The 25,059-nt window shown below is 40.3% G+C and overlaps 1 long non-coding RNA gene across 3 annotated transcripts in view; it reads left to right on the forward strand.

Annotated features, from left to right (window-relative positions):
* LOC110399834 overlaps positions 1-25,059 on the forward strand; it is a 210,668-nt gene that overhangs the window by 154,282 nt on the left and 31,327 nt on the right. For all 3 annotated transcript variants that reach the window (XR_002439434.1, XR_002439432.1, XR_002439433.1), the window contains exon 9: positions 1,355-1,691. This is a non-coding gene — a long non-coding RNA (uncharacterized LOC110399834). The remainder of the gene's footprint in view (positions 1-1,354; positions 1,692-25,059) is intronic.

Below are 25,059 nucleotides of genomic sequence, written 5' to 3' on the forward strand. Positions count from 1 at the left end.
TGTCTAGATTGGGTTTGAACTGTACTGAAAGCTGGCAAAACTGCTGGAAGCCCTGGAGATGAAGCCAGGTTTTGTCTCTGCTGTTCTGATATGAACTGCTGTTGCATCACTAGAATGAGACCTCTGTGCCACATTCATTTGAATACATTGGAAAACAGGTCAGCACACGTTCCGATTTAATCAAAAAGACAAAACGCACATTTTGCATGTGCTCACTGGACAGCACTATCTGTGATGCCCCAGTAAAGGGATAGTAGTGTGTGCAGCTCCTAAACTGAGTTTTGGCAAGGGACTTGTAGGTGCTACCATTTCTTTTCTTTGTCCCGTTCTTTCTTCCTTTCATCCTCCTTGCCTTCCTCTCAGCCCCACACCTTCGTTGTTATTCATAAACTTAAATCCCACCCCTCTTGCAGGTGTTAATAATGTTCAAACAAATTCTACTCATATTTTAAACAAGCACAAACTCTCCAAAGTGAGCTAAATTTAAACCAAGTTCAAGTACAAACAAGTACAATGCACGGATTTCCCTCATTTTGCAGAGTGCATTAGGACATGGCACAAATGTTGGTGATTTACAGGGAACATTCAAGAACTCTCAGAGTGTGGCAGGACTAGCAGGTCTCCTGGGGGCTGCCAGCTTCCTTCATTTTTACTTGCTGTCACACAGAGAATTAAATATTCACTCAGTAAAGTGCATTTGTTTGCTTGTTAAACAATAGTAATGCACTCAAGTATGAAAATCACTTTTAAGCCAGTAACAGGAAAATCCTTTCAGTTTTTCTGATGCTTTTGCGTTTGAAAAATAGTTATTCAGATAAAGTAATGTGAAACTGTGTTTTAGAGTTTTTTATAACCTCTTCAAACAGTATACATTGAACATGTAAAAATGAATAAAGGGTATACTGTTTGTTTTTTGTTAACAATTTTTGGTCATGCATCTCATTCTCTCGTGCATGTTACATGTGAATTTTGTGGCCGTTTTATATTTTGGATTTAGAAAATTTTTATTATGGAGATGAGGTTCCTGCTATGATTACAGTTTTGTGCACAAAGACACAGGAATTTACAGTTGCCTCCTTTCCTGTGGCTACAATAATTGAAATGAGAGGGAGAACTCTCACAGTGTCAGTCAAGCTTTTCTGATCTCTGCTTAACTTAACTGATGTTCTGGCTCAATAGTGCTGTGCTTAACCGTCATCACGTAGCATTTAGACACAACCCTCCTCTGCCACTACTCATTTTTAAAAACTGTCTAATCTAAGCAAATCTTGTGAATAAGTTACATTTGTTAGAAATTAATTTACATCTGTTTGGTTCAGTTGAGTTCAATGTACTCTTTTTTTTTTTTTTCCAGACACCATATTTTAATGTATTTTTTTTCCACCTCAGCTGTAAATGTTGTTTACGTTATCTTAAGAGCCGTGTGACCAGTGGGGTTCATGCTGAAGTAAACCTGCTGAAATCAAAGCCCCCGGCCATCAGGTGGAGATGGGTCCCTTGTGGACAGTGCTGGAGGAATCTGACTCTTGAGCTGTAGGTGTCCTGGTGTGGGGCTGCGTGATGTTCAGACAGCTGGAGCATGAACTGAAGTGTAGCAGCCAGCAGACCATAGTTTAACCAGTTGCAGTGGCCCCCAGTAGAGAGGCAACGTACGCTCACTTTCTCTCTTGTGATCTTTAGTGTCACAACAGGTAAGCTAACCAACATCAAAGAATCTTTTCAGTTAAGCTCTGATGTGTATTTCTCATTAACCACCTCTTAGGAATATTACACCTGCTACAAAGGCTTATTTTATGTGTGAAATAACTGGGTCACAGTTTCTTAATGGTATTTTTTTAAAATTCAAGATAAATAAGTGAAATGAAAGCTAGTTAATTGAACTTGAAGGTTTGCATAGCTTTTCTGTTCAAAGAGGGTGACCCCTCACAGCAGTGGAACAGCCAGTAGTCCAGTGTGCAGAGTGATGTGTGGGGAGCTAAGACACCTCTGGACAAATATCCTGCTGTTTCTCAGAGCGGGGACTTGAATCTGCTTGCCTCTGTTTCAGAAAACAGACCCAGCCCTCTGGCTGTTTCTCCCTTTCTCTGCAGATAAGGGTATAAACAAACATGTGGGTGTTTATACATGGAACAGTTCCAGTGGGAAAGATGGATGAATCAGAACATCTAAATTTTTGCTAATAAATGTCCTGACAGTGCTCTGCTGGAGGCAGTTAATCTGCCTGTGGAGAGCTGCCTCTGTTATGCCAGTACTTCCTCCTTTGAAGTTGGAAGATGACATGTCCTTCCTCTGCCCACTCCGATCTGGGCTCCAAAGGACCTGTCCTCACACTTCATGGCTCCTGGATCCAGGCGAGGGGTACTTTGCTCATTTGTGGCTGGAAGAGGATCTTCCCAAAATTATGCCTTGATGCTATGATGCTAAACTTTTGAAATACCAAAAAAAAAAAAAAAAAAAAAAAAGGACTGGTAAAATGATTGTGCCAAGTGTTGCTAGGAAGCACTGTGCACATGAAATGCTGGAAATAATTAGAAAGATTTCAGGGCCATATATAATCAAGACTTGTAAAATGTTCAGAAGTACCTAAGCTCCTAAGCTGAGATGTTGGGGAGTGTTTTATTTTTTCACTTGTTTTGCTTTCAGTGTGGATCTGAAATTACAAGGCAGATGCTTGTCCTGACCCCAAAGACTTGTGTATGAATGGATGGTGGTGTTGTGTTGTACCTGGGTATGTAGGGTTGGAGGATTAACAGGTGTTTGACTGTAAGAACTCTGACAGCAGATGTTTAGAGAGACTGAATGGAAGGTTTGCTTCAGGTGCTTAGCAGTGCCTGCAGCATGCAGTGATGTCTGGGTCAGAAGGGTTAATTCAGCCTGAGTTTTTGCTCCCATGCTCTTCTCCTCCTTCTCAAGCCAGCTGCAGATGTTGGGCTTCCACCCTAGTGCTGGCCATCCCATTCTCTTGGCTTGTTTTAAAGAAAGGCTCCTCCATCTCGGGCTCTCCCTGTAAGTCACCAGTAGGCAACACATGTTCTACTTTTATTAGTCTCATTTCTACCTTTATCAATCTCTTAATTAAAAAAAAAAGGATTACTCATGGCATTGAGCAATGTTAACAGTAACAGCTTTTGCTTAAATCCTTTGTTGAACAAGGATCAACTTAATTGTATGCTTAAAGAGAAACATATGCATATGTGCTCTGTTGAGTCTCTCCTTGTGCTGGTGATGAGTGCAAGCCCTCAGCTGCTTCTTCAAATGGTGTTAGAACAGAGAGGCATGTCCCAGAAGCAAGGTTCCTATACGGTTTTTGAAAACGTTGCTAAGTGTTAAGGTATGGCTGAAAAAAAAAAGGCAAAAGGCAATTTAAGTATTACTACTTTATCCTTTTCATGAGAGTGTGGATTAAAATGTGAAAATTAAAAATCGTTAAAGATTAATAAAGAAGAGAGGCAACAGGAATAATTTTAATTTCCTTCCTTACCGTATATAATGATAGCCTTAGGGCAGAATGAGAAAAATGTAGAACGCGTGAATGGAAATGTATCCATTAGGACTATACTATTTTCACCTTCCTCGGCATGAATATGTTGCTAACAAAAATACTGTTACTGTGCAAGAGCTCACTCTGTGAATAACTGATCCATTAGATCATAATGATCATAACATACAAATCGTAAAACAGCAACTGGGAAGATGTCTTTTCAACGTGCCAGAAGAGTTCTAGTTACATAACACTGTATTTATTCTGTTCTTAAATGCCTGCATCATATTCATTCCATAACGGGATCAGGAGTGGATTTGGCTTGCTTATCTGATGCCAGCATAGCGCAGATGTTTGTGTGTGCGTCTAAACAAAGGTGAAATGAGTTCAGTGTAGCATGGTCTTGGGAGAGAGAGCAGCTGAGAAACTCCTATTTAAGGCAGGGTATGAGCATGTTTGGTATGAGCATCTGGTGAAGGAAGGAGAAGCTTTACCAAATGCCTGGTGTCCCTGTTTTTAGGGAAATGCATGGGGCAAACATATAGGGTGGTTGTGGTGACAGTTACAGCTCCCAGTTCTCTCCCTGGCAGCCTTCTCTGTTCTGCTAGATTAAAGTTGCTTTGCTGTTGTGCATATTGAAGTGAAAAATCATTTTTCTTAACGTAACCTTGCCTTATAGTCCACTTGCTATAAAGGTGCTTACTTCCAGTAGGCTAATTGTATGATTCAAACTCATTAATTAGCATTTATGTAGCTGAGTTGCTGCAGTGCTCTCAGGTCTGTGCTCATGACTGTTTGTACATGTATTTCCTAGCCTGTGTCATAATATATCCAGCTTTATGATTGCTGATGAACACACAACGCCAATTTGCAAAGCAGAGCAGATGGACATATAAACAGCTTAATGAGTTAATGTCACAAATGAGATGACCTTGCAGTTACCTATTATTCATTTCTGCCGAGACTGTTTCTGAAATGATGCTTGTTTCTTAATACAAACTTGTAAAGCTGCTACTTCTCTCCTTGGAGCAAATGCTGCAACATTATCAGGCTAGCCACACTGGTGCTTACCAAAGTCCCTATCTGCTGCAAGATGCTGGTAGGTTTTGCCTAAGAAAGCTACTGCTGCACAGTGCCTATCTTCTAGTTAGGTATTACTGTGCCACACAGATAATCGCTTATTTTCTTGAAAATTAAAAGTCTGCCATTAACACCTTGCCACTGTGTTTTCTCTTTGGCAAGTGCTCTGTGTTCTTGTGGTTGCTTTCTCATTTAGTACCTGTACTCTTCCTCTGTCAAAGAATGTCACACCATCTGCCTACCTTACTCATAAAATTCATCCTTTGCTTCCCCCACTTGTTTTCCTCTGGATAGAGAAATTATTTAGATCTGTGCCTGAGTCAATAGAACTTGTAGAGAAGTTTAGTTTTTATGTTCTGCTGAAGTAACTGAGGGAGTTGAGGGCCCATAAACCACTGTGACCTGGATTATTCCTTTAGAGCTATGCAATTGTTGGAGTTTTCATTCTGAAAGTAGCTCATTATTATTAGGAAATAAGAAAGGTGAAAGTGAAGAGGGTATGTGGCTTCTTGTGCATAGCGTTTCAAAAAACATCCCCAGATTTGCATGTTGTTCTCTGGGTTGAAGACAGGGCTCAGTTTCATCTGTGTTTCCCAGCAGACTCCTACAAACACATCGAAGTGTCTCTCATCCTGGCCCGCGCAGCGTCCACTGGTGTGTGTGAGAACAAATGGGTGTTCCAGTTGATAGTCTCAGATCTGTGAGCTGTTGCCATTTCTCTACTGCAAAAACTTTACAATTTTCCCTGTTGGAAAGAGTCAGTCATCACAAGAAGTAATTGCTCATTAGTGCAGTGAGGAGGCAGGTAATAATATGGCATCAATTATTTAATGTGCTACTGATCTATTAATGTTGCCCTTAGTAGGTGCATTACTGAAATAAAAGATGCAGGGCACTTAAATTCTTTTCTAGGTCTCTATTCTAGATTTGATGTTTTTCAGAAAGTTATAAATTAGGTTGTTAACTAACTGATTTATGGGATGTGCTTATTGTGCCAGCAATTTTCTGCATCAGTTGTAAATTACCTTCTTTTATTTTGCCATTTACATAATTATATTTTACCCTTTTGCCTGTGTGCATAGTTTGTTACCCTGGCAACCTTTATCATTCTAAAATTTTTCATGGGTTTTGTCAATTTTTCTCATGTGAATATGATAGTGAAAAAATAGATATCTACCCAAGTTATATGAGATTTTAAGTGACAGCACTGTCTAAGGCTAAAATCCATTAATATGCCTGAATAAAATAAATGAAAAAGTAGTTTTATATGTGCACAAAATTATATGTAAAGTAGCCTTTTTACAAACTAGAGCTAATAGAAAAAATCAGCACTTTTAAAATTTAATTTAAAATGAACAGATTTACCAGTTGAATGACATGGAAATGTGGGCAAAGGTAGTTATTTTTGCATTGGCTAGTTGAGTAGTAGTACTACAGATTAGCTCTTCTGAATATCCCTGAGAATCTCTGTGGTACAAAATGTTTTTTCAAGGTTGCCCATAATTCAGACATGTTAAAGGACATAATTCATGTTTACTTTAAGAAACTTTTTCTGTGTGACCATCGCATAGTCCACTGTAAGGATGGAAGGACAGAAATTTGTCCCTGTAGATCTCTCTGTTAGACATGTCTATACCTAGTTAGGGAGTAAATTGAAATAAAAACAACTTTATTGTGTCTATTTTCTAGTACCAGATTATATGATACAGCTTTACTAATATTAACCTTAAATTACATGTAAGGGTTTTTATTTGTATTTTTGAATTTACTATCAGTTTCTATCCGTGTAGAAACTCCGAGGATATTACCTAATGAAGAAGGGCAATGATAAATGCACAATGGAAGGTGACATGAAGAGACTATTTAAAACCTGATGTATCCTGTAGATTTTTTTTCTTGTCATTAAGACAACACCTGACTGAGAGACAGAAAGGGTGTGAATAAGAAGAGATATCTTAAAAAATGCTAGTGATTTTTTTTTTTTTACTTATGGTACATCTTGACGAATTTTAAAATAGCTTAATTTTGAAAATTTCATCTTGTTAACATTGTGTGATTTACAACTCTTTTCCTAAATATAAATATGTGTTGTCTTTTTGTAGAGGTTGTTTTGGAACGTATTAACAATATGATTGATTTTGTGGGTTTTTCTTCATTTCTTCTGATGGATGGATACAGAGTGGGTGGTTATTGCTACTTTAAGTTCAACAGGACCAAGCGCCGCATCTTGCACTTTGTTCACAACTCCAGGCAATGCTACAGGCTTTGGGGCAGAGTGGCTGGAAGACTCTGTGGAAGAAATGGCCCTGGGGGTGTTGGTTGATGCTCAGCTGAATGCGAGCCAGCGGTGTGCCCAGGTGGCCAAGAAGTCCAATATTACCCTGGCTTGTATCAGAAATAGTGTTGCTAGCAGGAGCAGGGAAGTGATTGTCCCTCTGTACTCAGCCCTGGGGAGGCCACACCTCGAGTACTGTGTTCTGTTTTGGGCCCCTCGCTACAAGAAAGACACTGAGGCCCTGGAGAGTGTCCACAGAAGGGCGACAAAGGTAATAAAAGGTCTGGTTATGGGGAGCAGCTCAGGGAACTGGGATTGTTTAGTCTGGAGAAGAGGAGGCTGAGGAGAGACCTTATCACTCTCTACAACTCCCTGAAAGAAGGCTGTGGTGAGGTAGGGTCTTCTCCCAGATAACAGCAATAGGATGAGGGGGAATGGCCTCAAGTTGTGCCAGGGGAGGTTCAAGTTGGATATTAGAAACAATTTCTTCTCTGAAAGAGCGGTCAGGTTTTGGAACAGGATGCCCAGGGAGGTGGTGGAGTCACCATCCCTGGAGGTGTCCAAAGACTGTTTAGATGTGGTACTAAGGGACATGCTAGAGTGGCAAAATATTAGTGATAGGTGGACAGCTGGACTAGATGATCTTGGAGGTCTTTTCCAAACTTTATGATTCCTTTCCAGTCAGCTATTTTAATAGGATGTTGTCTCAAACCTTCCATGAACTGGAGACATAATGTCATTTCATGATCTTTCACTGAGATAAAGTTATGCCAGCATCTTCAGAAGTAGTGATCACACGATTTCTGCTTTCTGGTATACTGAAGTGGCAGCAAGCTTATAGCCTCCAGGCTTTACAAAGTGCTCAACATCTGTTAGTTTCTAGTTTTAAATATCATGTAGTTTTTTTCCAAGCTCACACTTGCTAAGCGTGACCTCATTTACTCACTTTGGCTCAAGTCAAATTTCAGTACCTCCCAATGGGCTTCACCATGCCAAGGCAGTCACAGCTCTGTGGGACCACTGGTGCCTGCTTTTATCTACAAGGGACACTCTGAAAGTAATGCCTCCTATTTTATTATGATGGCCCACAATGTCAGAGGTGGATGGTGGTGGTACGGAAGTAGACATTAAACCTGCCCACCAGTATTCCATTACATTTTATTGCCATGTGACAGCTGGCAGCAGAGGAGCAGTCTGACAAATGGCATCTAACATGGAAGTTTGTATGAAGTAAAGGTGTGGAATTGAATTCCTCCATTGACATTCATTGACACTTGCTGAATGTTTGTGGAGAACAAACAGTGGGTGTGAGCACAGTGAAAGCTGGACTGCGTAAACAACATTCTACTAGCAACGATACTGTCATAGCACCTGTAAAACAGAGGGTCACCTCCACTCATGCAGATTTTTATGAGTGTGGCATGTAGGTTCTTGTTCATCACTGGCAAAAATACACAGCTAGTGGTGGTGACTGTGTTGGAAGACAGTGTTTTGAGCTGAGAATTTGCTCTATGAAATAGGGTTATTGTGTTATTTGTGGCTGTTGTAGTTTCATGGAAATAAATAGGAGGCATTACTTTTGGAACTATCTATATACTTTCCCCCAGATCCTGGTGGGTTTGTGGAGCTGGGGCAGCAGGTGGTGCCCATTGCCTGGTTGACAGAGCTGGCTCCTGGAGCACAGGGAAGGTGCAGACCAGGAGCCCTTGCCTGCGCCATCCTACAATCTGGGCCTCTTTTGGCTAAAGGAGAGCCAAGTCCTTCTGGGTCTGTATTAGCAGGTATAGATATGTATTCATATCCATGCAGGTGTGTCTGAGACAGCTGCCAAGTATGAAGTGCCTAAGCAAGTTTTGGAAGCCCTAAATATGGTCCAGTAAAAGAGAAGCATTAATGTGTATTTTGAAGTGCAGCACAAGGCATATTTGTATACACAAGAGACAAAGATCAAATGCTTCTACTGCCCAGGATGGATTTACTGCAGGCTACGTTTTTCTGCTCTCAGAAAGAAAGGCTCATTCACCAGTCTATGATAAGAATGCATAAGCCATATTTGACTCTAAAATTGTGTTGGATTAATTAGGTAATAACTCACTTTCCAAATACGTTGCTGATATCATGTTAAAGTTTGAATCCAGTGATTTTTTTTTTTAATCAGGATTCATAATCACACTGAAGTTTTTAGAGATTCCTTCTTGCAAATTCAGCAAATCACTGATTTAATTCTGTTAATTCAAATGATTTGATTGGTTTTGAGGGCATACTGCTAATTAGTCTAAAGTCTAGACTTCACTTAAAAATGTTTAACCAAAACAATATCTATGGCTATCTTTTGTTAAACAGAGGCTTATGTTGAAGTAGTGTGTCTTTCTTTTTTGTTGCTCTTTTGGTTTTTGTGTAATAACAGTAATAACAGGTCACTGTAGTAGGCGGCAACCGAAAGTACGGGATGTGACGTGATAGGACCTCACCTGCCTAGTGTGCTTGGGCGTAGACAAAGCTAACGAGGTGATAAGGAAACATATATAAATCAATGTAGCGACGCAATAAACGCCATTTTGCCGCTCATCATATTGATGTGTAAATGCGACAAGGTGGCCGGGGATGGGAAGTAGTCCTTGCGGGCAAGGCAACAAGTTACGAACGGAATATCAGATGTGGTGATTTCCACAGGTCACATTATGGGAGTTATTTCTTTTAGTCAGTGGTGTGGATCCAAAATCTCTATGTGAGTGGTCCATCTAAAAGCTTGGCCAGTTACCTGTAATTACTTTCACAGCAAGTTGTCCTTTATTCCTAAACCTTCCCTACCCTTAAATGCTACAACTTGTTGTTTCACTGTCTTTTCTTCAGAATGTGTTTCATTTGTAGTTCTTAAATGTTACAAGTGTCCAGCTGAATGTAATTTTTAGAAAAAGTCAGATATGCATTTTGGAATCAAAATAGTGCATTAACAATTTGAAAAGAGGGCAGAGTACTGGGTTTGGAGGTACTCAGATTGAGGATACTTTCTTAGCTGGAAGGAAGGGCAGGATGATTTTACTGGCCAGTGTTCTGTAAATTGTAGAAATCAGATCTATTTTTATTGCTTCCACACCAGAACTCCAAGAGCCTTGAGGTTATGATTTATTAATCTGAAGTGAGATAAACAAAAAAACACTGAGCCTTTTCATTTTAACCTTGATCTCAGTGAACTAGAAGCTCATATTTTAAAGACACCTTACAGTTTTAGTCTTGTGGATCCTGTTTAATAAAGCTTCAGAGATGAATGAAGAAAACCAGGAAGCAGGACTCACTTAAGATAGTGACTTTAGGGACACAAGACCTTAGAAACTTCCCCTGCTGGCCATTTGGGCAGGTGATGGTGGCAGCACTTCCAGGACATCAGAATGCACTTGCTGGAGCTGGTATTAAAACAATTGCCAAGAATCAAGAAAAAGAAAACCAACAATTAACATGGAATACCATCGTGCATTTCCTTCACTTTCTGAAAGATCACTATGAATTGTTTTGTCTTAGATCAGTTTTAGCTAGTTGGGTTTTATTACACTAATTTCACTGGTGTTTGAGCTGACTCTGTTAGTGTTTGGCTTCTTAAATAGAACTACTGGGTAAAACTAATAGCAAACAACAAGGTTTGAAAGCCATATAATTTACTTGTATGACCAAGAAGAGGAAGTAAAACTCCTCCAGTGAAGAAAGTGTTTGAAATTGTTAGGCTTATCATTACTGGCAAATATCACTTTTTTTGTAACATTAAGATTTATACAGGTCTTTCCTGGAAACTTCACTTCTGGGGAACAACTTGGTCTTCCTTACAAAGACCATGCATTAGGATTTTAACTTCAGTTTCCTTCTTCTGTAAAAGACTATGGAGTATTTCTTGTCTTTATTTTACTTATCGCACTGAATGTTCCCTTTGAAGAACGTACACTGTATACCTGAAATAGTGCAGCTCAACCCTGGAATAGGTAAGGACTTTTCTGTTACTGCTGCAATACAATGGAATGTGTATGATCCTAAAAGCTTAGCTTTGTACAGCAGCTGCTGTAGAAAATAATTTTATCACAATCCTATGAAAAAGTGCCTTTTGCTTAATGGAAAGATGATGTTTGAATAGTGGATTTTGAAAGTATCCATTAAAGTGGTGGAGGTTAGCAGCAATTACAGCATTGAAAGATATAGTTGTATCTTAGGTTTAAACATTTTAATAACTGTTCCTGTGAAATGTGTATGTGCAGTTAGAGAAGTACTGACATTTGCAAGGTTTAAAATGAGGTGGAACTGCCTGAGTTTGTAGCCACGTTTGGAGTAGAACACCTTAAAATAAAGCAAATACTTCCTCAGACAGCTGTTATCAAATCATCAGTGTTTTCTTCCACTGCTATGTACTGTTCAAACCAATCCTCATCTGAGTGTAGAGAGGATTTGAATGAGGGTTTCTTACTGTTTGGAGAGCCAGCTTCACATTTCCATTTATTGCCATGGCTTATAGATTTTAACATAAGCAAATAATTTTTTACTTCACAAGCAGTATAATCACTAATGACAATAGATGCTAGATTAAAGAACCAGGCCTTCAATTTAGGAAAAAAAAAAAAAAAGTAATGATATGCACAAAGTGGAAGTAATTTCAGAAGCTAGTGAAGTACTAATGCAAATGTGTGCAACTCCTGGACAAACATGCTTGTTTGCTCTTGGTAGCCTGAAAAGGACTCCTGCACCATGTTCTCCAGTGCTAGAGTAAAACCTCCCTTTAGATGTTTACCATTTGGATGTAGACAAATGAGCTTACGGGTCTGTGCGAGGAAGAGAAGTATTGGTGTAGTTGTTTGCTATAGCATGTGACAAAGGAGAAATAGCAGCTAGAGGGGACCTGGCATTTGGGTAATGCAAGGTCATGTGGCAGCTGGCATGCTTGTCATTGGAAAGAAGCATTTCTGATGTCCTTCAATCAGTGTATCAGCTTTCAAGTAGCACATGTGTTTTGATGACTACGGCATGAAATTTCTTGCTTACGATAGACAAATTTGCTGTTTGCACTGGTGTCCTGTATGCAATAAAGTAATGTAAAAGAGTTCAATAACAGTGCTTGGATGAGGTGCTCTGCCTAGCCCCAAGGACAGAATGTGAGATGTATTGTGGTGCTTTGGAGCAGGGAGCAGAACCTATGCTTCCCCGATCTTTTGTGGCATTGAGCAAGTGTCATTGTCTTGGTAGCGCTGTGCAGCTGAAGCATAACATGTTTTATGCCACTAAGTCCTGGGCATGTTTTCCTGCCTGCATGTGCCAGAGATGCTGAGAAGTTGCTTAGAAAGTGCTGAGAGTGTGAGCATCCCTGCTGCTGATTCTTCAGGACAGCTGACGGAACTCGGTGAGTGTGTTTACGTGAACTTCTCAAGATCTCTCTGATTAGACCTAAAATTGCCTCCTGATTTATTGGAGCTGATGGCCCTTAAGCAAAGACCATTAGTCTGCTGAAAGACTCCCGTTTGACATAAGTGGGCTCTAGATCAGGCTTCATGTCATTAAACAGCTATATTTCCTGAATCTTGGAGATGAATGCACTGGATTCTTGAAATGATATTTGAATTAAGCATTATGAGCCTGATGGAGGAAGTAATGGGCAATATTCTGTAATGTAAGTTATAGGGGAAATTGGAATAGAAGATGATAATGGCTCCAGAGGGCCTCAGTGGTTATTAATCTCATCATCCCTCTTCCCTCTGTCACCTCTCTGAGTCAGAAAGTGGTGGTGAGACAGAGACCACAAAACTGTGACAAGTATCAGTTGCTTTGCAACCATCTTGGTGAATACACATCTGCTGTGACTTTTTTGAAAGGACTCAGTTAAAGTAATATTTATGGAAAAAAAAAAAACAACAAGAACAACAACAAACACTTTAAAGTCTTAAAGCCTGATGTAAAATTATTTCGAAAGTGCTTAGATAAAAAAAAAAAGTGTATGTGGTATACAGAATGATTATAAGAGTTTGGTGTAGCAATGTGAATATAAGAATTTTCTCATAAAATGGAAATTATAGTGAAGAAGTCTTTATATATAAAAATGTATTTTTCCCCCCGGAGGTTGAAGTAGATAATGCTTTCTCATGAATTTCATAGTTTGAAATATTAAATTTGAAGAATAAAAAAGAAATTTCAGGTAACATTTTAACTGCATAGAACTGCTTGGAAAGATGCCACATTTTGTTTCTCTCTTTTATAAAAAATAATAATCTGATGGTCCAAGTGACTGAAGTCTGGAGTTGTTCTAAGTGGTACTGAGCTGTGTTATCCATGACTGCCTTCTGCCCCACTGAATGCTGAGGCTGCTCTGATGCGCTGTCACATTTACCTGTGGTGGCAAAGTGGATGTCCAGGAGGTGTCAACTGCCCACAGTTGTGGTATATATAAATTCTCCTCAGCATTTATAAAATGCTTAGCGTATTTGAAATTATGCCTCCTTAATATATAGAAAATCTCCTCAGCGCTCTTCTGAGCCTTCCCACGCTCCCATTGTGTTAGTGCTTTCCTGCAGTGCCAACCTAGGCAGTGATCTTCTGCGAGTCCTGTAGATGACCTTCCTTGAGCACAGAAGAGGTTTTGGGCCGCTTGTTTTTTGGAGAGATGTGGAAGAGAAGAGAGGACAGTACAGTAAATCCAGTTAGCTTTTCCCTTCCATGGAGTGTCTCCCATTTTTTCCTCTGCATATTTCTCTTGTGCAGCGTATTCAGTAGCAGAGAGCAGGAGGAAGCAGGAGAGAAATCTGACTGTTTAGCAAAACAGGAGTGGAAGTGATATATTTTTCAGGCACAAGTTAGTTTTAATGTAATTCCTCATTTTTTGCAGTCTTAGCCTTAAAACAAAGACATCTCTGGGAAGGTTAATCTTGTCGGCTAACTTGATGGTAGAGAGACTTTCCTGAGTAAAAATTCTAATCTTGCATTCTGCTCATGAATAACAAAGGCTGTAGTACAGAGAAAATTAGAGGTGAACTCGTTTTTCTTTATTCTTGATTATAGAGTTCAGTGCTTGCACTGCTCCCTTTGCTGAAAGAACCCTGTAATCACCCTCTGCACTTCCTTTTTATGCTCACCCACTATTCAATTAAGAATTCATTAAACTGCACACCTGCAGTGACTTTACCCTGAACTGTAGTTTTTAACCCCCTACATCTATGCAATTATTACATGGCCTGTGGATTGCTTGACTTCAGCTAAGTAAAAATTACAGAAAAAATAATTTGCAAAGATAAAACTTCTGTCTTATTTCAAGCCAGTTCATAAACAAGAAGAGACAGGTTTTTTGGAGAGCACTGAGCACTAGAAATTGACATTTACTGTGACTTTCTGAGTAGGTAGGACAGGTGAGGGCACTAATAATGAATAGTGAATAACCAGAGTGCAGTGAAGCTCCTGCTAGAGCAAGAAAGATGGAGAAGAGGCTTGAGGAGCTGCTGTGTTCCTTACGTTGGATGAAACTTGCAAGAGGCATTATTTATGCTTTTGTCTCATGTCCTTTGTAGGCACGTGAACTCACTTGTTAAGTTTTGGTGGCAATGTTTTGATTCTGGTACATTTGGGAGGGTTCTGCTGGTAGTACTCTGAGGTTGGGTCTTTTTCACGGTGTTTTGGCAAAGGTTCTCTAAAGAGGGCATTGCCTGTATGCTGTTAGTTCTCAGCTGTGGTCAAGACATAGTGTAGCTACGCTAATGATTACTTTTGATTTGCTGGTGTGGCAAAAGAGGCAGCAGGAGCAGTGAACCAACAGATCTGAACAGTCTCAGCGCTGAATGATGCCTGCATGTGAGCTCTAGGACTTGAATTGTTTTTCTTACGTACTTTCTTAAATTTATTTCGTTTTGAGTCTAGCATGTAATGCAGCCAGGGCAAGGGTTTATAATGTTTTATTTCCTAAAATCTTTACTGGTACTGTAAGATCCCAATGCAAAAAATACTCTCTTTGCTTTAATGATGATTTAGCATCTTAAGAATAATTTTTACCCTGGGCATCTTTACGGAGTACTTTAAGCACTTTGTTTTTCTGTCTACAGTGAATAAATTTTATGTGGCACTGCCAGAGACTCATTTGAGCATCTCCTCCTCTACAGTTGTAAATGACAGCAGAAGCTGAGGGGCGGCAGGAGTGCAGAAAGGAGGTGATTGTGGGTTTTTAGTGTTTGAGACAGCCCAGAAGGAGTGCCAGGATGACAATTCTCAGAAGGGAGGGTGGAAGTGTTTCAGAAACATGAGGAAAATGAAGGCGAAAGGAAGACATGGTAGCAGCAGCTTAGGAGAGTAAGTGAGGGAGTTCAATCCTGTATTGTCAGTCTCCTCTCGGGAGGTTTAGCTACAAACAGGCTGACAACCCTGCAGCAAATGAGGTGTGGAAGCCCAGGAAGAATGCTGAACACCCAGTAAACTTCCCAACAGCACTCTTTCTTGTAATAGTGTGTATGTTCAGTGCCTCTCCTGGCCAGCTCCAGCAGGGAGTCTTGCAGCATGTGGCAGGACCAGTGTGCAGGAGAGGCCTTTGGGATGTGTGTGGGGCTAAGCCATGCTCAGGGTGAGCTGCTAGCAGCTGGACACAGCAGTCTTGTCAGTGCATGTTTCTGCCATCACAGAGCCTGCTGCTGGGTGAATGTCACCTGCTGTCAATGGGCAGTGATGCCTCACTTGTAGCTTAAGATTGATGCTGTAAGTAGTTCCAGTGCTTTCCTTTACTGAAGATAGCTATACTGCAGATATACGTGGCATAGAATAATAATCGTCCCTCCCACTACCCTCTCTGGATTCTAGCCTTCACTAGGTGTAGCAGATACTGAGTAGATCCCCTCTGAGAACTGATGTTATGAAAAATGCTTCAGACTTACCACGAGCTCTGAAATCTGGTTATTTCATATAGTTTGGAAGAAAAAAATGTGTTTACATGCAACTGAAAGCTACATGAAAGATGAGAGCAGGAAAAAAAGTCAGCCTAATGTTCTGGCTAAATGAGCTTTTATCAAGGACATGAGCAAACACATAATTGTTGGTTTGATTGCAGTTCACAGTCAGAAAAACCTGTGTGCTTGCTGGGCTCCATCAGGAGCACCTGTTAGCAGGAGGAATTCCTCCCTGCTGAAGCTGTGACCTCTTTCCCAAAAAGGAGATGCTAGCGAGTGTTTCCCAGGGCTATTGTTGGAGCTTGCAAACTTCAAAGCGTCAAAGCGAATCCTAATAAATTTGTGACATGTGGCACTAACACACAACACTGAGAAGCAAGGGAACCAAACCAGCAACAGGAGATCACCCAAAGCCAAACAAGAGATGGGAGAAAGGGTACTGTACTAAACCAAAACCATAGTGGAAATCAACTCTTTTTGCACCTCAGATATTGATTTGGGAACATGATCATAGAGTATGGAAGTAGATGTTGCCAGCATGTATTCTTTGTGTATTTGCTGTATTTACACATACATGATATTATTGCTCATGTTGCTGAGTAGGATTTGGGCAGGGTCACAGGTCTTGAGGCTGTGAATGAGTTATGCACATTCTCTTAAATGAAGGATTATAAATCTTGTCATATTTTCCAGCCATGTAAAATTTGCCAGCCACTGGTAGAACTGACTGAAGATTACTTTTTGATCATTTAACAATTCATTTACAATTGTTCTCTCCTGTCCCTTTGGCTGTTCATTCTACTGGCTCAGAGATGTATTTGTTGAAATAAAGCTCTCATGCCTTGATAGCACAGACAACATGGAGCAGAATGGATGTTGCTTACACAAGTAATAAATGCAAAATACCCATCGACTTAAAAGATATGTGATTTGTGCAGAAACTTTAAAGCACTGAAAGTGGCCTAAGCCCATTTTCTCTGCCTGCTTAAAATACCAAAGCTTTTAAGTATGTTATCTTTGGATCCTCTTAATGCTAAATATATATTCCCTGTTTCTTTGGCTTTGGGGAAAATTAATGATGTTAGTTTGGGCTCTGGGATATAGGTGAAGAGAGAAAAGGAAGGTGGAGAATTTCAAGAGGCATGACTAAACCATCTGGTAGCAGAGAAGTTCATGGACACTTATTCAGTTTCATAACGCTTTTTGTTTGCAAATCTGTCACAGTAAGAAAATACACGAGCTCATGGAAGATGTTCCTGAAAATGAGTAGTCAAGAGATTATCTTCTCTAGGACACCTAAAAGTTACTGAGTAGGTCTTTATACCAATATTTAAGATGTTTTTATTTGTAAGCACATTTGCGATACTGCAAACCCAGGTTCAGTTAGAACATTCAGGGTTGTATTAGGAGCTAAGCTAAGATACTGGCATCTAGGAAGGATTTTTATTGTGCCATAAAAGCATATTGAAATACATCTTCTTAATGTTGTCTGAGTTATGATTATCAGATCTATATCTTTATGCAATTATTTTGGTCACATTGAGCAATATTTATGCCATAGTACAACAGCTGTGTTCATTGGCATGCTCTGACTGTAGTCTTCAGTGATTGTGATTCTTGTTTGCTCAGCTTTCTCCTTAGTGGATGATGCTATTTATCCTCATACTGAAAATTCAAGTTGGCTTTGTATCACTTGGTGTGACATTTTGATATTTTCCCCTAAGATGTGACTAACAATGAGATAATTAAGGGAAAGCAAAATCTAGGATGTTGCTTGGTAAACAGGATGTGCTTGTAAATGTAAAATGAAGACTGCCCCTGATTTCTTTATTGTGCTTCTCTGTGTGACAGCATCCTGCATCTTGTTCCTGCACAACTGCTGCCCTGTTCGCTGCTCTCACTGAGCAGCAGTTACAGTAACGTCGGTATTTTTATTTGCTTGGAAAGGAGTTCTTGCTCTATTCACATTGCACATACTCAGAAATGGAGCAGGTACTGTCCTCCATAAATTATTGCCTACCTTAATTGCCTATCTACTGATGACAGGCAAATTCAGGCCCAGATGTTTTCACTGGTCTCAGCTGAACCTGTTCAATCTTGGTTCATAGAATAAATCTGTAATCAATGCAAAAGAGGAGAAACTATTTTATGAAGACTGAATGCATATTGAATTTATGCATCATATACAATTACAAGATGCAATTCTTAAAATGTTAACAAGAAATATCTCTGTTACTGTTTTGAATTCTGTAGTGGAATTACTTTGTCCTTGAAAAGCTTGGCAAGGGCTGTCTCCCACAGAGGCCGAGTAATAACTAGTTTTGAAAAAGGATTAGCACATGTGGTGTTTCATAGAGTGCGGTCTAATCCTGACTATGACTTTTAGGTTCCACCAAAGTGTAAATGCTAAAGAAGATGGGAAGTGAATCAGAAACCTCCTGAGGTAATATCAAAATTGTTGTAGTAACAGGAATATTTTGAAAGGACAAATAAGGCTGTTGAATATTGAAACACATTTTGCATTGTAAGTTGACATAACTTTTTAATTGCGCTCATAAAAGGTACAGCATAACAAATGAGTTATTAAGGTCCCAGAAGCAGCTGTTGTCTGTGAACAATCAGCTCCTAACTGCTAACTCTGGCATCATTTTCAGAACTAACTGGAGGCTTTTATAGCTTTAGGCAAAGTGAAGCCTTCTGGGTCTTTGCTGAAGCTGTGTGCCCCTGCTCTTTGTTCAATCCTAAATGAAATTGTGCTGTGTGAGATGTGGACTTTTCAGCTCCGGTTGTGGGAGATGTGGTCTCTTTGGTTCCCCAAAGTCGGAGGAACCCCACAATTTCCTAGCTCACTGTGCTGGAGAAGGAACTGAAATCCTCTTGTGAAACAGGTGCTCCTGAAATGGGGACTCCAGGGTTGATATTCCCATTACCCATGCAGCCACGTCCTTCTGTGGAGGTTGTGGTTCACTGCGGAAGGCAAGGGTACGTACAGCTTGACCTGGGGCCTCACTCTTCTGTGCAACTCCAAAGGCCTCAGAAAAATGTTATAGCTCCACTTTGGACAGTTTAGCTTTGTGATGCACTGCTGCTGTCAGTCCAGTGTGATTTCCCAGTGTCATTCAGAGAGCAGAGAGCTAACAGTGCTGCCACTGCACTGCTGTGGAAAACAGGTATTTCTGCTGACCAGCACCATCTGTAAGGCAGCTAGGTTGAGACCTGTTCACTGATCGTGACCTCATTGTGCTTACAGGTTGTCTAGTGGCCCGGTATGATGGGGCAAACAACCAATTTCTGTGTTGCCTATGGTTCTTTGAGACAGCTCCAGTTAGCCACTTAGTGGGATTGCTGTGAGAGGGCACTTGCTCTACATGCTTTAGAAAAAGCTGTATTATCCTGGATAGGGTGCCACACTCAAACGCAGTTTGAGTACACTTTCTAGAGTTTATCTATCACTCTTACGGCATTGGCTTTGTTCGTTCCCATGTCCTTCAAGTAGTTGCTATTGCTCCACTGCCTTCTCAGAAAGGTAAAAAAATTTGTAAGGCCAGTGCATAAACGTTGTGGATGCTGCTGGATGAAGCTGCTGTTGCTTGTGACGTGTCTCTGGACAAACAGCAGCCCACAGATCCAACTTCTTTAGGAGTAAGAGTTCTTATGATGGCAAAATTCTGAAAAGTAATGGACCAGTAAAACAAATTCATCATTGGTACAACCAGTTGCAGCCACAGCACGAGGAGCAGAAGCTTGTGGAGAATTTAATTCTGTTTACTCATGCACACAGGACACATGCATAATAGAGCAGGAATTGTAGTTGTAATTGTTTGTGCTTACTGAGAAGTTACAGAATCAGTGTATACAGTATTTGATCATCTAAACCATTTATTTTGTTTCTCAGTTTTAACTGTATTTATGTTGGATGCAGGGTTCTGCACATGAATTTCATCATTGCTTTTCGTATGTCAGAATACGACAAAATTCTTACCTGAAAATAGAAATCAAAGATAAAATTCAGGCAATTTGCATCTATGCTGTCTTCAGAAGGGCTACATGTGTCTAGTCAAGAGGCAAACTTTCTGCCATATTTTAACAATTTGATCTTTTATCTGCAGTGAAAATATTTTTCTGTAGTGAAGAGATTATTGCATTTCAACCAAAAAGTTATCATAATGCTGCAAAAAATGATTGACACTTTGCAGTATCGGTCCTTGCAGCTTATTTAAGTCAAAATTCAAACGCTCCTTTGATCTGAATGCCTCTTTTTGGATTTGTATAAACACATGGAAACAGACCTTCTTCATTATTACAAAATGTACATTTTCTTTTCTCATTCAAGAACATTCTTCTTTCAAGGAAGCCTTTAGAAATCTTGCATCAAATACCTTGTTTTGTTTGTAGGTAAAAATGTATCTGAGCCATTATAATGAAAATAATATAAGTTAAATAAAGTGTTTTTATTGTGTTTTTTTTCCTTCTCTTTTTGAGGATTTTCAGTGGTTTCCTTTATGGTTACTTGCTAAGTCTTTAGGAAACCAGATGCGTATTTTACATTCCCTAAGGAAGTTACCCTACCTCAAGCTGAGAGGGATAGCTAAGCAGAAATGGTTTTGCATAGCACGTGTCCTATTCTTAACCCCACAATAGCAGTCTGCCTCTGGAAGGAGAGCATATCTCATTTCTTCCTCAAAGTTTGAGATACTTCTCTTTGTCCTTCTGTTTCCCAACACTCACTGGTCAGCTCCCTTTCATTCTAACTGCTGACTATTCCACTACATGCCCTTGCAGTGGAGAAATATAAAACTATGCCAGGCTCTTTGATAGCCTATGTTTTGCAGTGATGCAATCCACCTCTTTTAGAACGCAGATTAATGACCATGTATCTTCTACCTGCACATAGGTACACGACTAAGTTATAAAATCAGCACCCATTAAAGGCTAGCTGCTATGCAAGAGACCAGAAGAGTCAGAATGCAGTTTGCCCATGTAACATCTTTTACTCAGTCTCCACACCTTCTGTCACCCACAGATATTTGGGATGTAGAACAGAACCATAGGCTGAAGTATTTTCTTTCAAAAATGTGTGTAGCAAACCCTGAAAAGTCATCTTCTGAGAAGTTTAAGATGTCGATGGAACAGTTGCTTATAAACCACTATTATCATTCTTAAGATATACATTTAGGAATTTGTGTTCTCTGCATGTACTGTAATACCTGGGTAGGACAGTGAGCAAATGTGAGGCATTGCAGTGAAGAAGGACAACAGCATAGGAATTGAAGATGCTGTTCAGCTGCTTGCCAGCAGCCTCTTGAATGAGCAACAGACTGGCAGTTGTGGGTTAGTCAGGGTTTCTGATCATGGATCTCCAGCCTGGTTTGTGTCATCAGCAAGTCCTGGGGAGCACAGAGATGCTGCTGGTATGGAGTCAAGAAATCAGTCTTTCTGCTGTGTCCCAGCTGATGCAGGGCAGGGAGGTAAGCAGGCAGCAGGATGGGAGGGCTGTGTCTCTCCTTGCAGCTCGGAGGGAGCAGCTCCTTTGTGCAAGGCCTTGTGTGCCTTGGCAGGGTATGTGGGGCCAGGATGGCCGATTTAAAAAAAATGAGATGAGTTGTATGGAGGCACAGACTCTAAAGTGCCATGTATGTCCTTCACACCATGCTCAAAATGTTGAGGGCAACTAACACATACATTTAAATTTTATTTTAATACTGTTATCACAGGTGTACCTTATGGTATACTTCCATGTGTGCTACCTGCCTATGACCTAAATTTACTTTTCCACCTTCCACATAATTAATGAAATGTCTGAGTACAAAGTCAAGTCATATTACTGAAGCTACAAATGTTGTTATTAACATGTTATCTAATTTGAATAATGAAATCAGATGGCTTTAGAATATTTAAGCATTATTATTTTAGATGTAATTGTCATCGTGTCTTTAATTATTAACTAAAAAAAAGTTACAGGAATAATATGTATGAACTTTTTGGAATGATTGATTTAAATATAAAAGCCAGAGCAAATTAAATGCCTTGAACTGATGTGATCTGGCATCAGTGAAAGACAATAATGGTTTTAAAACTCTTTTTTTTAGCCTTAAGCTTATTTCTAGAGCTGATGTTAAAATAGGAAATAAAAGTTTAAAGTACAAGATAGGTATGCCCTGTGTTAGACTCGTGGAAGTTCTCTACGTGCAGATGATTGAGTGATCTTGAAAACAGTGGGTAATTTTTACTTAAACGTACTTCAACAACCTAGTTGGGGCTAAGAATTGGACTTAGTCCGAAAATTTAGATATTCTAAAAAGAACTTTTTCATGTAAATGTGGTAATTAAATAAGGAAGTATTTGACTTAATGTACAGCTGTTTGTATTCAATTTTCAGCTGTAAGACATTGAGGTACATGCATATTTTTGCACATGTTGTGGTCTGCTTTATAATGTCACCCCCTGAATGTAACATCTTTCAAAAATGTCTTCTAGCTCTGAAGGGACTGCAGCAGATCTACTGAGGTCTGACCCCTCAGTAAGTTGCAGATAATTTATAGGCAAAATTGTCCTGCCTTTGTCTGGAGCATCTTCCAAAAGACGCTGAAAGAACACAATTAAAAACCTGCTGACCCTATTGGAGTTAGAGCAAAACCTCATCTTAGTCAGGTTTTTGGGGGATCAGCTCCTGGAACAGTACTGGCTTGGATGAACTGCACTGTTTATAACCAAGCTTCGTACAGTACTGTAGAAACAGATTTAAGTCAATGTTGTAAACGAGGACTCTCAGCCTTTGACAGGAAATGATTTGAAGCAAATAGCATTGGTTTGGTAGGAACACTATACCAAAACCTACTCACACAAAGTCCTGCAGGATTGGCTGTCGTTAGATTTTTGGAGTGTGTACACTTGTATTGCTAAGGGCCTGCTATAACATGATAACTGAACAGAATAAAAAGGCACAGGCAAAATGCTGAGGTGAAGAATGCCTGCAGCAAATAGCAAATTCTGCAGTTCTTTAATTAGGAGAATTGTATCCAGTGGTAGTCTAAATCTGCTGATGTAAAGCTGATTCACCATATCTTAGTATTTTCATCTGTTGTATTCTTGGGTGAGCATGTGTCCAGTAGGTGCGTCATAGGCACTGCAGAGGATAAGATGCCAGATTTAATTTCCTGTGCTTTGCTACCAGGTCTCACAGCGCTACTTGTGTGTTCCAACAGAGACCAAGTGTCAGGTCCTGCACTTTGGTCACAACAACCCCAGGCAACCCTACAGGCTTGGGAAGGAGTGGCTGGAAAGCTGCCTGAAGGAAAGGGACCTTGGTGTGCTGATGGGCAGTCAGCTGAATATGAGCCAGCAGTGTGCCCAGGTGGCCAAGAAGGCCAGTGGCATCCTGGCTTGGATCAGGAATGGTGTGGTGAGCAGGACTAGGGAAGTCATCCTGCCCCTGTACTCGGCATTGGTGAGGCCCCACCTCAAGTACTGTGTTCAGTTTTGAGTGTCTCAGTACAAAAAGGACATGGAGGCGCTGGATCAGGTCCAAAGAAGGGCAACAAGGCTGGTGAAGGGCTTGGAGAATATGCCCTACGAGGAGCGACTAAAGGAACTGGGGCTGTTTAGTCTGGGGAAGAGGAGGCTCAGGGGAGACCTCATTGCTCTCTTCAAATACCTGAAAGGTGATTGCAGTGAGAGCGGGGCTGGTCTCTTCTCACTGGTGGCAGGTGACAGGACAAGGGGAAATGGCCTCAAGTTGCACCAGGGGAGGTTTAGGTTGGATATCAGGAGAAACTTCTTTACAGAAAGGGTTGTTAAGCGCTGGAACAGGCTCCCCAGGGAGGTGGTTGAGTCACCATCCCTGAATGTGTTCAAAAACTGTTTAGATGTGGTGCTCAGGGACATGATTTAGCGGTGGGCTGTTAGGGCAGTATGGTTAGGTTGCAGTTGAACTTGATGATCTTGAAGGTCCTTTCCAACCTGAGCAATTCTATGATTCTATGATTCCAGACCTAGAATCATGTATTTCTCTTTTCCTTCAATCAAATGTTGTGCCGTCTTTAGAGAAATTTTAGGTTGCTGACCCTGCTAAGGGAGGAAAGCTTTTCATGTGCACTGAGGTACAGGATGGAAGAGACTTGCAGCAACCTTCTGAGAATCTGCAGCTCCTGCAGAGAAAGCTGCAAATCCAAGCAGGGAGCAGATCCAGCCAAACTTCCCAAGTACTAAAGAGGCAAATTTCTTTAGGAGTACAGGAAAAAACCTCGATGCAGTTGCTGCAAGCCAGAAGGCAGAGCTGTTAAACCTGTGAAGCAAGGACACATCCTGATAAAGAAATCAGTTCTAAAGCACCATTCAGTCAGAGCCCCAGTCACTCTGGGGGTAAGATGTACCTCTCGCTTTTCTGGTCTGCTTAAATAGCAGAGAGCCAGCCTGCACTCTCAATGGGTGCGGTTATCTATTTTATCTGGTTTGGACTAAAAGCTTAGTTTGGAGCTGAGAAATACTTGTCAGTGAAAGTTTTTATTAAAATTGCTAACTTTCCTTAAAGGTCATGTCTCAGTAGGAAAATACTTAGTGAAATTGGTGCATTCCCAAGAAAAATCTTTCAAGAAAAGTTCTTGTTCAGCTCTACTTCTGTTCCGTACAGCGTAGGAGGGTGTTTTTTTCAAGATAAGCATTTTTATATTCCAAGCTGGTGAAATTAATAGTCCTTTGACTGTTGTACCTTAAGGTTTCTTCAGTTTTTACAGGTAGCTATTTTGGAAGCTCAAAATCCATTAAATATGGATGGAACAGCTGCTATAGTGAATGTACCCCTTGATGCAAGCAGCATAAAACCTGAGGAGGTCTGGAAACTGAAAAGTTACCTTACTTTGAGGTGTTGCAGACCCAGTGGGAGAACCCCACGTAGGTGCTGTTAACAGCCTGTTCTGAAAAAAACAGTCCATAAAGTGAGGCTTTTAGAAGTGTTCAGGCATATGTTTTCAAAGGCAAAAATTAGAAAGGGAGATTGAACATTGCATTTGTTTATGGTGAAGAAAAGAAAAACTATTATTAGCAAAGATCTGGGCTGGAACTGGAATGTAATCCTCTCAGCTGCATTTTCCTACTCAACAGAGCTTCAGAAGCCAGCAGTCACAGTGTGTGGAATGCAGCGCTTGGAACGTTCTTTTCTCCACTCAAAATCTATTACTGGGATCGAAGACAATTAAGTATAAGCAAAATGCAGAAACAATTGGGTTGCAAAGTGTCTTCCTTTTAATACTCATTTATATGAACTGGAACATTTCTCAACTTGTAAGGCTAATATCTTTTGCGACCTGATTTGGAGCGGTGTTCCTGCCTACTGCAGGGCA

Source organism: Numida meleagris, chromosome 5 (genome assembly GCF_002078875.1).
Source record: "Numida meleagris isolate 19003 breed g44 Domestic line chromosome 5, NumMel1.0, whole genome shotgun sequence".
NCBI classification, from domain to species: Eukaryota; Metazoa; Chordata; class Aves; order Galliformes; family Numididae; genus Numida; species Numida meleagris.